This window comes from Lampetra planeri, chromosome 41 (genome assembly GCF_965212315.1).
Source record: "Lampetra planeri chromosome 41, kcLamPlan1.2.h2, whole genome shotgun sequence".
NCBI lineage: Eukaryota > Metazoa > Chordata > Hyperoartia > Petromyzontiformes > Petromyzontidae > Lampetra > Lampetra planeri.
Genome location: NC_136147.1, coordinates 4306627 through 4318779, shown reverse-complemented (window position 1 = coordinate 4318779; position 12153 = coordinate 4306627).

Below are 12153 nucleotides of genomic sequence, written 5' to 3'. Positions count from 1 at the left end.
TATCTGAACGCACTGGGGCCGTGCAACGCGCACGACCTCCACGGGTCCCCTCCACGGTCTCAACAATTTAGGCGACGTAGCCAAGGGTGCCTGAGGGCAATGCAGCCAGGCCCTGTCACCTGGTTTCCATTCGTGCATGGACACCTTCCGTGCCCGCAACCGTTCATTAGCAATTTGGCGAGCCCGCGAATTAAGCCGCGCGGCCTCCCTCGCCTCTGTCAGCTTGTGAATATTAAACTTAATATGTTCTGCCAAATTAGAATTAGTTCGTGGAGCGGACAGGCCAAGTTGCGTTTCTATTGGCGGGTCAGCTTCCCGACCGTACATCAAATAGAATGGGGAAAACCCCGTAGCTGCATGGGGGGCCATTCTATACGCGGCAAGGACTCCCGGGACCTGCAGGTCCCAATCAACATGTGCCTCGCACACCTGCTGGCACAGCATGGAAGTCAAGGTTTTGTGGAGTCTCTCCACCATCCCGTCAGTCTGCGGGTGGTACGGGGAGGTACGCACCTTCTTGGTACCCAACAGATCGCACACCTCTTGCAACAATTTACTCGAAAAATTTTTACCTTGGTCGGTCAGCAGGCGTTCGGGAGCCCCCTTGTCCAGGACATAGCCCTGGACGAAGGCATCCGTCACAGCCGCTGCCGACTGGTTAGCGAGAGGCCACGCCATAGGCCATCGGGTAAAGTATTCGACCCCCACTAACAAATATTTATTCCCTCTCGGCGTGACTGGGAAGGGCCCCAAAATATCGAGTGCAACGAGCTCGTTGGTACGCGAGACCTGAATAGATTGCAGCGGTGGATTAGCTGCCACGGCCGGTGGTTTACGCCTGGCGCACTCAACGCACCCCTTCAGAATATGCACCACATCACTTCCCATTCCCGGCCAGTAATAGTCACGCTGAAGCAGGGCAAGCGTCTTGTTAACTCCCAAGTGCAAGAGGCGTTCGTGTGCCGCCAAGACAACCCTCCCCCTCACAGCGGAAGGCACCACGAGTGCGTTCCGCCGGGACAAACTGTCCCATTTCAATAACACGCCCCGCTCAAGTACATAGGAGCCGGTACGCTCCTGGTCCCCCTCGGGACCCCCAACCTTGCGGCGCAATGCTAGCAGCGAGCTGTCCGCCATCTGGAGGCGGCCCCATTCGCTGAGCGACAGCGAGAGCAGCGAGTCCCGACCCTGAGAGGCAGTGGAATCATCCCCGATCGGTGCGCCCGCTGTCGCAGCCAGTGCCCCCATCTCCCCCGCAAGCGTCGGTTTACAGCGCGCCGATCCCGACAAACACGCGCATTCATCACAAGGCAACAACCGCGACAAGCAATCGGCATTCGTGTGTCGCAACCCTTTACGGTACGTAGTCGTAAACTGATAGTCCTGGAGGACTTCCAACCAACGCGACAACTGGCCCGAGGGCTGGGCGACCCTCAATGAATACTGTAGCGCCGCGTGGTCCGTTCGGACTGTAAAGTGACGACCATAAAGATATGGCCTAAACTGCTGCACAAAAAAAACAATGGCAAGCAGCTCGCGACGGGTGACACAGTAGCGCTGCTCCGCCGGAGACAACACCCTACTACCGTAGGCGACAACTCTTTCGACACCCCCAACGACTTGGGATAGCACCCCCCCAATGCCCGTGTTGCTAGCATCCGTGTCCAGCAAAAAGGGACTGGCAAAATCGGGATAACACAAGGGTGGGGCACCCACCAAGGCGTCCCGGAGGGAGCGAAACGCGGCCTCCTCCTCCGGTCCCCATTTGAACTTCACTCCCTTCGCCGTTAGAGCGTGCAAGGGTTTTGCAATAGTGGCGAAGTGCTCAACGAACCGCCGATAATAAGAAGCAAACCCGATGAAACTACGCACGTCGGAAACGGACGTAGGTGTCGGCCACGAACCGACACAATCCGTCTTCGCGGGATCGGTGGAGATCCCCGAAGAATCGACAATGTGACCCAAGTATCTAACGGACCTACGAAGGAGGTGACATTTGGCCGGTTTAAATTTCAACTTAGCCGATCGCATTCGCAAGAACACCCCTCTCAATCGCCGGAGGTGTTCCTCAAACGTTTTACTGAAAACAATGACATCGTCCATATAAATCAAGCATGTATCCCACTGCAAGCCCGACAAAACCAGCTCCATAAGTCGCTGAAACGTCGCTGGAGAGGAGTGAAGTCCCATGGGTAACCGGTTAAACTGGAACAGCCCCCCTGGAGTCCGAAATGCTGTCTTAGGTTTCGACTCTTCGTCGAGCGGCAACTGCCAAAACCCCGATAACAAATCAAGAGTCGAAAAATATCGCGCACCAGACAATGCATCGAGGGACTCATCCATCCTGGGGAGCGGATACGCGTCAGCCACAGAGATCTTATTCAGGCGACGGAAATCAACGCAGAATCGCAGGGACCCGTCCTGCTTCTTAACCAGCACAATAGGCGCTCCCCACGGGCTAGAGGAGGGCGAAATAATATCGGCTTCTAGCATATCGTTAACAGCCGACTGAACATGTTCCTTCTCCACGGGACTCAGTCGGAAGGGATTTAGCCTGACCGGCGCCGCATCGCCCGTTTCAATGTGATGGTGCAACAAATCCGTGCACCCAATGTCATACTTATGTTTACTGAATACATCAGAGAATTCAATGAGCAACTCGCGCAGCGCACCCAACTGCGCCGCCGACAAATCGTCCGAGGCGGCACATAACGAATGGACCCACTCAAGGTCTTCCCTTGGCTCAACGTTCCGCGCGGGGCTCGAGCCCACCTGCGCAACCAACCCATCATCCCCAGGGACCTGCGCCGCGTGAGCCAGCATGGTGCCCTGCGGAATGAAAGCTGGTCGCGACCCCGCGTTCAAAACCATCACAAACGGATCCCTGTCAGCCCGCACCAAAGTGTGAGCCACCGATAAATCAAGACCCCCGACAGCCTTGTTAGAAGGACCCAAAAGCATACTCTGTCCCGAAGCCTCCCTCACCCATGGTTTCCGCAACCGGAGGGGAATCAACATCTGTGAACCCGGGGGCACTTGCACTGTCTGCGTCGCCACCGCTTGTATCGTAGCGCACGCCGTCCGAATGTCAGTAGGGCCCGTCAAAAATGAAATCCGGCGACCCGATGGCAGTTCAATGCATCGTTGATCGATAAGAATTTTAATGGGCATTTTAGCCAAAAAGTCAGTGCCCAAAAGACACGGAACTGCCAAAGAAGACGAAACGAAAACGGGTCCCGACAATTTGATATCTCCAATGCAAATGGACGCCCTAACCTGACCGATAATGCCCAACGATCCCCCATTAGCGGCGTAAAATGGCACATCCACTGGAAGCAGCGGACGACATTGGACCGGAAGAATATTATAAATGAGGTCCGATATAATAGTTGCCGATGCCCCCGTGTCCACTAACACCCTAATCTCAACCCCATCAATAGATCCCGTAACAACGGACGAACCCGCCGAAGCAGCCACAATTCTATGCCCCAATTCCGCCCATTCAATGTCTCCCTGGTCCCGGCCGAACCCCCCTCGCCGAACCGAATCCCCGAACCTTAACCGGCCCTCCTCCGCCGCAACGCGGCGTCCCATGTGTGCCGAATAAACAGGCCGAGCGTGTGAGGTGCCGCGACTTGCCGGGGATTGTAGAGATGACTTGGGCTCTCGGTCGTCGTCCAGCCGAGCTCCCATGGCGCGCTGCCGCGGAGCGCGGCACCCGGACGCCACGTGGCCCCGGAGGCCGCAGTTATAGCACGTGACGAGGGTCGGAGTAGATCTTGGTTGCTCCGACTTTTGGCCCGATCGCAGAGGCGACCGGGCCCCCGGCCTCCAGTCCCCTGGTCGTCCCGTGGCGAACGCCTCCTCTCGTGGGCTGACGACTTGGGGTTCGGCGACCACCAAACCCGGGGCTGCGACGACAGCAGCGTTGCAACCAACGCCTTGCTTCCGTTGTAGGGCCTCGTGCGCTTGAATACACGTGGCGACTCTCAAAGAAGAAATATCAATCTCGTCAGCTGTGTTGATAGGGACCCCCAGGTCCTGCGCCAACTTGAGCAGCTGCTCCAAAACCATCGCGTCTTGGCCCTCCTCGTCCATCCGAGGGAACGCAGCATCAGCAAGAGCCAGCAACGCCGTGCGATAGGCCAGCGCGGTCTCCGTGGCCGCTTTCCGTCTTGCGTAGAACTGATGGCGGCACGTAGAGGGAGGCCCGTAGACCCTGGCCAACAAACCCAGCGCATCCTTCAGCGTGGAGCGGTCCGACTTCCGTGCAGCCCTGAAGGCCGCGAGCGCATCGTCGTCCAGCATGGCGGGCAATGCCCGCAGCGCCGTAGCATCGGACCACGCTGACATCTCTTGATGCGCCAAAAACCTCCGCTGAAATTGGCCCCAGTCTCCGCCTTCCGCCTTGAAGGCTGACAACGTGGGCAGGCGCTGTTGAAAAATGAAGTCATCCGCCTCGTGGTTCCTCTCCGCCTGTCCGTCGGTGTCTAAGATGGCGGCTCCAGCAGCAGACGTAAGATGGCGGACCCCCTCGCGCGCTGATGACGTCGATGCGCGCGCTTGGGAACCCACCACCACGTGGCGCTCGCCGTTCCCGCCTTGAGTAGGCCCAGGCGCAATGGCGGGAATCCCCCATTCGTTTTGGCGGGAATCTGCGGGGCGACCTTGTAAAATGTCCCCCACCGTCCCCGCTCCTCCCGACGAGCTGATCTCCGCCAAGATGGACGCGGCGGCGAGCAGCAGCTCCGCCAGTCGGGAGTGCGCCTCACGAAGCCCGGCGTCTGTCCCCGGTCGCTCGGCCGGCGCCGTCGACGGACCCTGCAGCGTGGGCAAGTCCTCTTCCTCACCCCCCGCCACCAGCGGCCCCGAGTCGTCCAGGTCTTCCTCGCGGTCAATCCCGTGGGTCCTACGGGTCTTCCTCGTCTCCATACTTGGAAGCCCGTTTCACTTCTGACGCCAGATGAAGTATTGGAAAATGACGGCAGGAAACTCCTTGACGGGAACACACTTCTTTTATTAAATCTTGACTTGTAACAATACAACGCGTGGCCTCTCTTCTTCACAATGCGCTTCTCTTGACTCTGGATCCTGTGCTGCCGGCTCTCTGTGCCTCGTGTAGACTCCGCGCCTCGGCTACACTCCTCTCTCGCCTCGTGTAGACTCTGCGCCTCTGCTACACTCCCCACTCGCCTCGTGTAGACTTTGCACCTCTCTCGCTGGCTACACCGTATGCATACTCGGCTCGTGCAGACCTTCCTCTCTCGCTGGCTACACCGTATGCATACTCGGCTCGTGCAGACCGTTCTCTCTCGCTGGCTACACACTACACATTACTCAGCTCGTGTAGACCGTTCTATCTCGCTGGCTACACACTATACATTACTCAGCTCGTGTAGACCGTTCTCTCTCACTGGCTACACACTATACATTACTCAGCTCGTGTAGACCGTTCTATCTCGCTGGCTACACACTATACATTACTCAGCTCGTGTAGACCGTTCTATCTCGCTGGCTACACACTATACATTACTCAGCTCGTGTAGACCGTTCTCTCTCACTGGCTACACACTATACATCACTCAGCTTCTACTCTCCATTACTCTCCTCTCTGGGCTCTATCTCTGCACCTTCCTCTTCATTCTTAGATGGTTCCACTTCTGCCCCCTGCTCCTCTGTGCATCACCTTATATACCCCTTCTTCCCGGGAGGCGGAGCGGATGCGGACCTCAACGTCGGCACCGCTCCTCAGTTACCCAATCCCCACGCGCTATCCTTACGATCCGGTTCCGCTCAGCGCGTGTTTCCACTCCCCGACCAATCACACCGCGCTGCTACCCGATCACTCCCTCTGGCCGCGTCACCGGCACACAGCCAATCAGCAGCACTACCCCCACCCGCGCACTGACGCCTGCTCCTCCCCGTCAGCGCGCGTCACCGCACACACACCCGTACATACGCGCTGGCACACGACATATACACCCAGCGCGTATCACCACTACACAAGTGTAAAGATGAGTAATGAGCGACGCAGATTGAGTTAAATGAGAGGAGACTTAGATTACTGGAGACACATCGATGGGAGTTAGACGTAAGAGAGAGAGAGAGAGGCGTAGGGATGAGAGATGAATTCGTGACCTGACATTAGGCTAGTCCCAATAATTGCGCGGGGGGCCCTGAATGTTCACTTTGTTTTGCTAATGCCTAGAGCCACCGGAAATGATGCCCCAAATCCTGCATTGGAGTTCGCTGAAGGATGCAATGGCATCTTCTTGGTTCTTTCGGTAAAGTCACGTAGAAGGGAAATAGTAAAATAATAAAAATAAAACAATAAATAAAATTCTTTTATTTTAAATAAAAGAATACAATTATTTTATTTTATTATGGTTTATTTTTATCATTTTATTATTTCCCTTTATTTTTTTTAAATAAAAGAATACAATTATTTTATTTTATTATGTTTTATTTTTATAATTTAATTATTTCCCTTCTACGTGTCTTTACCGAAAGAACCAAGAAGATGAATCCCTGATACGAAAGCTTTAAATCGAGATGCAATGGCATTTAATGGGGTATTGAACTATACTTAGGAAGTAGCGCAGTGATGTGCCGGGTGGTCCAGATGTCTCGTGACCCCCCCCCCCCCCCCGAATTAATTGACCCCTAACATTTTTATTCCCTTTGCATATTCATTTCTGTGGCAAATAAACCTTGCTTTTAAAATATGACGCTTTGGAGAATGAAATAGGGGTCCCAAGACATCTGGACCACCCCGTACATGTAATTACATGACTACTGAACACGTAAGTACACTACTTTATTGCATTTAACACTGCAGGTAAAATATCCCAAGAATGTAATGTTTTACTACATTCAAGGTATCGAAAATGTTACATTAGATTTCTTGTTATAAGGGTTCGCTCACAGACGTGGTTATATGTATCACAACATTTCAGTTTTGTTAAACACGTGTTAGTCTCGTGCAGAGATAATGCATGCGCTCGATGGTAGAGAATTCCATTAATTCTAGATTTGAAGCTTTCGTGACTACAAGGATTCATACTCTTAGTTTTTTTCGGTAAAGTCACGTAGGTAAAAAATTATAATAATAAAATAATAATAAATGAAAATAACTAAATTAAATCACGACGTTTCGGAGGCAACACAAGTCTCCGTCTTCCGATGGGAAAAGAAAAAACCTAAGAGTAGAGAATGCCATTTCCCTCCGATGTGGATTTTTTTTACGCAGCATTCTAAACGTGACCGCATCCTTTCAAGACGCTGGTCAGACACAGTGACCGTACACTGTGCATATTTTACAGTGAAATGAAAAGGGAGAGAGTTAGAAAAAAAATCATGAGCCTCGAATTGAACGGGATAGGGAGTCTTCAGCACGGATGGCTGGGGGAAGGGATTCCGGGCCAGAGAGAACAGCAAATGAGAATTAATGAGGGCCCTGCCACTGAGCGATGCTACAGCAGCACAAACCTACACAACATTATTAAATGTCAAACTTGATTTGAAGCTTTTGTGACTGTAGGAATGACGCTTTGGTTCTTTCGGTAAAGTCACGTAGTAAGAAAATAAATTAAATAATAGAATACGACGTTTCGATTGTAATACAAGCAGTCGTCATCAGGTAGAACTAAATTTGAGAGAGAGACAAAACACAGACACGGAGACACACAGACAGACACACAAGCAGAGGAAGACACCGAGACCCAATGCCTCTGTATCGTGGCCTTAAATAGAGAGAGAGGGGTGGTCTGCTGGAGCAGAGAAATTAACATGTCAATGAAAGACCCAGCCAGACTGGTCAATTTTAGAGAGAGTTGTGTGGAAATCCACCCCAAAGCGGCCGGGGGAGAGAAAGAGCGAATGGACTTATGAGCATTGCATTCCATTTCCAAAATTTTTGCTAAGTTTGTTTTATCATACTGCCTATTTCTCTCTCTAAACATTTACCAGGCTCTCATAGGTCCATTCGCTTTTTTACCTACGTGACTTTACCGAAAGAACTAAGAGTATGAATCCTTGCAGACACGAAAGCGTCAAATCTAGAATTAATTTATTTTCTTTCTACGTGACATTTACCGAAAGAACCAAAGAGTGATTATAAAACGTGTTAGTTTCGTTTGGGAAGATTACCTCCAGTCTGAGAAGGCATTACGATCATTACGTTAGATGCGAGCTCGGAATAACAATGCCAGACGGACAGAAGGCATTTTTTGCGTTCTCTGGTCTGAAACTGGTGAGACAAATCCATGAAGAAGGCTGCTGTCTCTGATGTTGGCAAATCAGTTTCAAAGTCAATGCGTAGATAACACCGTTAACAATTAAATGTTTTGTCCCTCGGTAGTGTTATTTTCTAATTGCTTATTCCTCAAAAGTACATAAAATGGCTATTCTTCACCACGAACCTTTCTTTTGTGACCAGGACACAAAAGCAAAGTTAATCATTAATCTACTCCATTAATAACACTGTGTAACAATTTGTCTTGTTCCTGGGTAGTGTTAGTTCCTAATTGCTTATGCTTCAAAAGTACAGAAAATAGCTATTATTACCCACAAACTTTGCTTTTGTGACCAGGACAGTGATATACAGGGAGGAACAATGTTCCACACTGCCCACCAGGGATTATTTAGCTGTCTGACTGTCTGTCTGTCGTACATAAATAAATATATAATACACACAGCTCTTTGATTGGTGGAGACCTTACAAACAGCTCTTTGATTGGTGGAGACCTACTGCCGGGTACGGAGAGGGGAGGTGCCTAAGGGAGGAGGGTCAGGGGAGGGGCCTAAGGAAGGGGGGAGTCAGGAGAGGGGCCTGAGGGGGGGGGGGGGGGTTCAGGGGAGGGGCCTGAGGAAGGGGGAGTCAGGTAAACAGCTCTTTGATTGGTGGAGACCTACTGCCGAGTACGGAGAGGGGAGGTGCCTAAGGGAGGAGGGTCAGGGGAGGGGCCTAAGGAAGGGGGGAGTCAGGTAAACAGCTCTTTGATTGATAATTGGTTCTTTACCCTTGGTAAAGAACCAATTATCATATTTTTACTGGCAAATGAGGTTCCCATAGAGCTCTTTGATTGGTGGAGACCTACTGCCGGGTACGGAGAGGGGAGGTGCCTAAGGGAAGGGGGGTCAGGGGAGGGGCCTGAGGATATGGGGGGGGTGGTCAGGGGAGGGGCCTAAGGGAAAGGGGGTCAGGGGAGGGGCCTAAGGGGGGAGGGGCCTAAGGGAGGGGGGGGCGATAGTTAAGGGGGCTGTCTGCCTGGCTACCTAAAGTCAAGTTATCTTTTATACATACAGGTAGGAACAACAGGTTCCACACTGCCCACCAGGGATTATTTGTCTGTCTGTCGTGCACGAATGCGCTGTCCAACCAAGTTCCTACCTGCCCACTCCGAAGGAACGTGTTTTTGACATTTACCTATTTTCAATGAGAAAATGTGTGTATTTGTGTCATTCCTTCACATAAAGTCCTAGTCACAAAAGCAAAGTTTGTGGAGAATAATAGCCATTTTCTATACTTTGTAGGCATAAGCAATTAAAAAATAACACTTACTACCCAGGGACAAAAATCGTGTTACATAGTGTTATCAGAGCATTGGTTTAACACGTAGGCTTTCTCGACCACAATTATCCATAATATAGGTTTTTTTGGGTTAGATCACCTATCAGAGGATGTTTATTTGCATGTTCACCACAATTACTTGTGGTTAACGCAGGCTTGGCATCTTGCAAAATGTATCTATTTGGTGTTTGGCATCATAACACCTCGTGTTTGATTGCCAAAAAGGTCAAATATATTCATATTATTACTGTTAAAACGTCAGTTTGAGTGTCATGCTACGAACATTGCTGTCATAAACAGGGCAGATGGGAAGGTGCTGCCCTCTACCGTGCTGAATTGAGGTCACGCACCCGAAGGGTTCTCAGATCTAGCTCTATGGTATCCTATTTAACTATTTTTTATTTGTTTTACCAGGTAAGGCTAACGTAGCTCTTTTTCAGAAGCGATCTGGCCACAAATGATAGCTCAACGAATTGGCTTATCACGTGGACATTTATAGCAGCCAAATACTCGAAGCCCGTGTTTCAAAATGTAGAGGGAAAACCCGGAGGACCCGGAGAAAAATCCACGTGACCATGGGGAGAGAGAGAGACACGCAAACTCCAAATATACAGCAGGCGTCAGGGTCGGATTCGCACTCACGACCTCCTGTATACCAGGCAAAGGAGTTAACATCTCCTAGCCACCATGTTACCCCGTTGGCATTTCTCTTTGTAACACATAGCGTCGCAGTGGGGATACAAATGGGGTGAGAAATTACTTAACAAAAAAACATACGGTATTACGAGCGTTGTTGATCGAGGTTAATTATATTGGGAGCTTTTATAATGCTAAGGACTCTGGTAACCTTCACGTTGACTTTAATAACGTATCAATGTTGAATAGGGTTAAAAAATACGAACGATAGCCCATTAATCACTTGAACTTAAAGAAAAGATTAGTATCTTGTCCGACGTTACATGGTAAACTGGACTTCCATGGTAAACTGGACTCCCATGGTAAACTAGACTCCCATGGAAACTAGACTCCCATGGTAAACTGGACTCCCATGGTAAACTGGACTCCCATGGTAAAACTGGACTCCCATGGTAAACTGGACTCCCAAAGAAAACTGGACCCCCATGGTAAACTGGACTCCCATGGTAAACTGGACTCCCATGGAAAACTAGACTCCCATGGAAAACTAGACTCCCATGGTAAACTGGACTCCCATGGTAAAACTGGACTCCCATGGTAAACTGGACTCCCAAAGAAAACTGGACTCCCATGGTAAACTGGACTCCCATGGTAAACTGGACTCCCATGGTAAACTAGACTCCCATGGAAAACTAGACTCCCATGGAAACTGGACTTCCATGGTAAACTAGACTCCCATGGAAAATGGACTCCCATGGTAAACTGGACTCCCATGGAAAACTGGACTTCCATGGTAAACTGGACTCCCATGGAAACTAGACTCCCATGGTAAACTGGACTCCCATGGAAACTGGACTCCCATGGTAAACTGGACTCCCATGATAGAGATGACAATTGGCTAGTGATGACATCATTAAAGCCGCGTATTGTATTTGGTAGAACTCACAAGATAATGAGTTTCTTTAACTTGATTGAATGTCATAGTCCACACAAGCAATGGGTGTACAAGTAGTGATTCTACTGCACCCTGTACTGTATATGGAAACTCTTAGAATACATTACACTTTGTAGACCACGCAGGCAATCGGTTATAATCCAGCCATGCTCAATCCAATGCTGGACGAAGGCCTCCCCAAAGTCGCCACTGGGTTTGCGATATATCGCAGACCGCATAAGCAAGTTTCGACAAGATTGCATTCCCCCATTCGATCTATGAAATACAATCGGGGTCACGGTTGTATTTGATAGACCGTATGGAACACGGCTGCTATATTTCATAGAGCCCACTAACAGGGTTCGAACGTGCGATTGTATTTCATAGACCGTATGGAACACGGCTGTTATATTTCATAGAGCCCACTAACAGGGTACGAACGTGCGATTGTATTTCATAGACCGTATGGAACACGGCTGTTATATTTCATAGAGCCCACTAACAGGGTACGAACGTGCGATTGTATTTCATAGACCGTATGGAATACGGCTGTTATATTTCATAGAGCCCACTAACAGGGTACGAACGTGCGATTGTATTCCATAGACCGTATGGAACACGGCTGTTATATTTCATAGAGCCCACTAACAAGGTACGAACGTGCGATTGTATTTCATAGACCGTATGGAACACGGCTGTTATATTTCATAGAGCCTACTAACGGTACGAATGTGCGATTGTATTTCATAGACCGTATGGAACACGGCTGTTATATTTCATAGAGCCCACTAACAAGGTACGAACGTGCGATTGTATTTCATAGACCGTATGGAACACGGCTGTTATATTTCATAGAGCCTACTAACGGTACGAATGTGCGATTGTATTTCATAGACCGTATAGGACGCAGCTGTTATATTTCATAGAGCTCACTAACATAGGGCACGAAGGTGCGATTGTATTTCATAGAACGGGCACGCATGCTCACAAAAGGCGGGTGGGGGGGGGAGAC